Source organism: Solanum pennellii, chromosome 4 (assembly GCF_001406875.1).
Source record: "Solanum pennellii chromosome 4, SPENNV200".
Taxonomy (NCBI): Eukaryota; Viridiplantae; Streptophyta; class Magnoliopsida; order Solanales; family Solanaceae; genus Solanum; species Solanum pennellii.
The window spans coordinates 22,557,407-22,562,144 of record NC_028640.1 but is presented as its reverse complement, the minus strand read 5'-3'; positions in this window follow the sequence as shown (position 1 = coordinate 22,562,144).

The window sequence follows — 4,738 nt, the reverse complement described above, 5'->3', positions numbered from 1 at the left end:
TCTAAACTCACAATGAAAAACTTGAATTTTGAATTCAACTATGTAACCCAATCCTTTTATCTATTGACATTAGTTCATATATTGAAAATATTTACAAATTTGCACATCTTAACTTATTATTGATTGCCTATCCATCGACCTTTCCACACACTTTCTTAAAAATCCAATGGTACCCGTTACCAAACTCGAAATTATAAAAGAACTTATAACCACACTCGAGTCGAACTGTGTATGTTTCTTTCTCAATTCTTACCTAATATTTTTTTTGATCAATTTGATGAACATGTGACACTAATACCATTACCAAAGTAAAACAAATTAAATCACGTGTCCTTGAACTAAATTCTCAACTCTCTAAAGATATATCTTTGTCTTTTATAATTATAGTAAATATCCCTTTTCTCAATTGCATCTTTCCAATGACTAAAATTCATCCACTAATTCTTTTCCATTTATGACTCTAGCTCTTTTCAATTCTACTCAAGAGGACTTTTCAACACATCCTACAACTTTTCATACAACCACATTACTCATTAAATAGTGGAAAATGACGTTATTACCATTAACACTCGTTTAACCCTCAATTCTTATTATATGATTTTGTCTCAATCCAATCCATCACAAACTCCTATTACCATCGTGCTTAGATAGCTCTTGTTATCACCACGAAGTCAACTATTTCATCAATATAACACTTTAAACCCAATTACCCTAATCCAATCCAAAGAACTAACCTACTTTTATCCGCACTTCCTTACTAATCTCTTAATTATTTTCACACAAGTATACTCTTTAGGACTTTAAGCTTGTCATTCATATATTGATCCACTTTCTTGGACCTTACGATGAAATCACCAGTCCTCATTTAAATCATTCGGAATACACTTCACAACCTAAATATATTTATACTATACCAAAGATCCACCACCAAGATACCCCTTACAAACAATGCTTAACTCATTTGTCCGTAGTAACAAGCTAGTTGTTTACTCAAATTAAGTATGAATGCACATCAAATCTCATTATGCAATCATGTGGTACCATTGATAATTTCTTAAGTAGTCTGTATTCACGCTTAACAATCAATGTATCCATTTTCATATACCACTAGTATCACATCATGAAAGTTCATTAGATCCACCACTAGAACACATCTTACCTACTAATAAGATCATATCCAAATAGGTCACAAACTTCTACCCATCAAATAGTTGTAAAATATTACAAAATTAGTTTCGTATCTAGCTCAAATTATATGTGTTCTTTCGTAGGTTAGATCAACATAAAAAGTAACACATTCCAAAACTTTAACCAAGTAAGCATTAATACTATTGTAGTAGAAATTCTAACCTTAATTGGAGCATAATTATTCTCATCATTTCCTAAGCAATCCATTCATGTTATGATAACTTTAATAGTTGTAGTTTCCAAAGTTACATGCCCATTATCTAGCCGTCCTTTTAATCATTTCACATTCAATTATCGAACCACACATGTACTTTCCTTTCACTAAGGTAACTAACCTTATACAACCCTTTCAAATTGTTGAACATTCTAAATTTAACCACACATCTTTTCCATAAGTACATTACTTTCGTCTTAATATCAGATTTAAGATTAAAACCATACAGGACATCAACTACTCAAATGAGGAACCACAAAGAGTCAGCAAATAATATCAAAATATCGAGAGAGTGGAATGGAACATTAAGAACAAAATCGGACCAAGGACGTACGATAGAGATTCAAAAAGTGAAGATTTTTCCTAAAGTCACTATAGCCTCTCGAAGATAAGTACAGACGTCTCCGTACATATCCTTGAGACTCTACATAGACTCGACTTGTACACACGTGAGACCTGCGAACCTTGGGCTCTGATACGATATTGTCACGATCCAAAAATGGACATGATGACACTCTTCTTATCCCACCAAGACAAGTCAGCCTAAAACTCGACCATTGCAATAAAATGCAGAAATTTCTTAAGTTACTCAAAAGTACCCTCAAAATCTGGTTGTTACATATACATGCCTCTAAAGTATCACCAATGAATCAAAAGAAAGATACAAGTCTCATACGACATTGTTCCTAGAGTAGGACAAGATCATAAATAGGAGTAAGGAGGTCCGCCGAAATTACAAGCAACTACCTCACAAATCTCCATATGAAGCCTCAGACAAGAAGAAGAGAAAATATCACAAAGGTCCATGCTAATAACCTACAAAAAAAATTGTAGAAGCAATGGGTGAGTACCAAACCACACGGTGCTTAGCAAGTAAACCTCTAAACACAAGCTAAGGGGATAAAATACGGGACTCCTTACACCCCAACCGAACCTCCATAACTACAACCTGCATAAAACCAACCCAATCTAACATTTCACCATTCAAAAGCCTATATATCAGCAACAAGCTCAATATTCATCAATTACACATTCCACAAAACGGCACTCACAATATCAGCGAAACACAAGATTAAGTTCATCAAATAGAGGTAACCAAATATCAAATACTTTCCAATCATCAAAAAAATACTTAATCATAAAGGATGAAGGATGTCATGTGATGCAATGCAGTATGACACCATGAAATGATATACCTCCAAATACCAAGTACTCTCTCAACTGTATATACATGATACTCCTCGAAAATACATCGAGAGTTCATGACCCATGCGGGACTCGCGAGGTCCATATACCAACACGAACGATCTCCACGTTTCTGTGCGGACGATCTCAACACACTATCACAAATCAATAAAATTCCGCACAGACGATCTCCACGTGCCCAAATCATGACGTAACTTTTCTATCGCATGGACGATCTCCACGTGTCCAAATAATCATAACAAGATCTCAACACGGATGATCTCCACTTGTTAGACCTTTACTCATACCAATCTCATGCCAATGCATGTGCACATATGATATCAAAGAAAGGTGATGATGCAACATCTCAATAAATCAAATGTTGCTATGACATATAATCACTTTAATTATCACAATTATACGGGTTCTGTAAGGAACACAATCACACATAATAAACCAAATCAATAATATGTCAGTAAATGTCCATATGCTTTGGCATTCTGGGATTAAAATCCGCATTCTATATTAATAAATCTTCCCATTATAATACCGATACCCGTACCATTCTTAACACATCACATACAAACAATTAATCACATTGTCTTTTATTAACCCTTTTTATCATTAAAATTAATTAAGGTGGACAAGTCAACCCTTCCAAATCCCATTACTCCCAAACACATACCACAAGGAAATACACGCATTCCATACACTTAGCAAGAGTTTAGAAATTCACTTGCCTCAAATAGTCGAACAATCACTCTGAGACTTGAGCCTTTCCTTTTCGTTGTACTTCCAACTCAAAGCAATCTATTCACATTAATAATCATAATAAAATTTCGTAAATAACAACACTCACTATAGGTCTATCCTAGACCCAAAAATTTACTCAAATTTAAAATCACGTTCTTAAATTTCAAGTCTAAGCTTAAGTCCCAACTTCTTTCCAATGTCATAACCTGAGGGTATTCACATAATATCATACACCTAACACTTAATTACATGAACTAATATATCAAAACTTGAATCATAATATAATAGCAAAAAATATAAATTCACCCCAGACTAACTTAGGAACAACTTACTTAGGAACAATAACATGAAAGTAGAAGAATTGATCTTTTTCCTGCCATGTATGCCTATTCATTTACCATTCTATATTTACCTTAAATTTCTCAAAACAAGACTCATTTGAAAAGGAAAGGAAAAACAGTATAATAAACTCTTATAATAATAATAATAATAATAATAATAATAATAATAATATTTTTTCTTTTGATGCAAAGCTAAAAAAATCTTCTTCCAAACATGTACAACATCATCATTCCCACCTTTGTTTTGCCTAATTAACAAACTACAAAATAATTTCTATTTCATTACAAATTTAGTTATAGAATATTAAAGATTTAGATACTAGTTATTGGAACAATATATCTTCCGTGGTTAATTATCCAAACACCTCTCCACTATCATTATTATTCAAATTTCATGATCACCAATCCCATATACCTTTACCCCTAATTTGAAATAGAAAATTATTAATAACACCCCACTAACTTATAAAGGAAAAATCAATAGCACTTACATTGTCCTTCAAAAAGTAAACATATTTTTTCCTTTGAATAATGACGTCTCACACGTGGTCAAATTTTCTTAAAAAATCTGAGAAATAACAAGGCATATTCAGGGGAAAGTCGATTCCAAACTTTTTAATTCTTATCCAATTTTTAACCGACTTAATTTAATATCAATGATATAAATTCTACACATAATACAATACAAGAAGAGTATAGTTTACCTGATGCATATTGGTCAATACTCTAACAATCGCAAAAGTCATTGTCGTCGTCCTTGTTTGAGAATTTGAGTCGAAATAGGCTTATACAATAACTAACATTATATTAAACCCTATCAACTTAATTCATTACATGAGTCAAGTAGTATAGGGTACTAAATAACTTATGGATCTGTAACGACCTGTTTAGTCGTTTTAAGCAGCAGATTTTATTTCTGGAAAAACTGTCCGAGTCAACGGAACCCACGACGGACCGTCATGGGCACGACGGGCTGTCGAGGGTGTCTCGTTTCAAAACACTTGGAATTCTGAAATTTGGGTACTGAAATCGACTCTCTGAACTTCGTAACGGAATG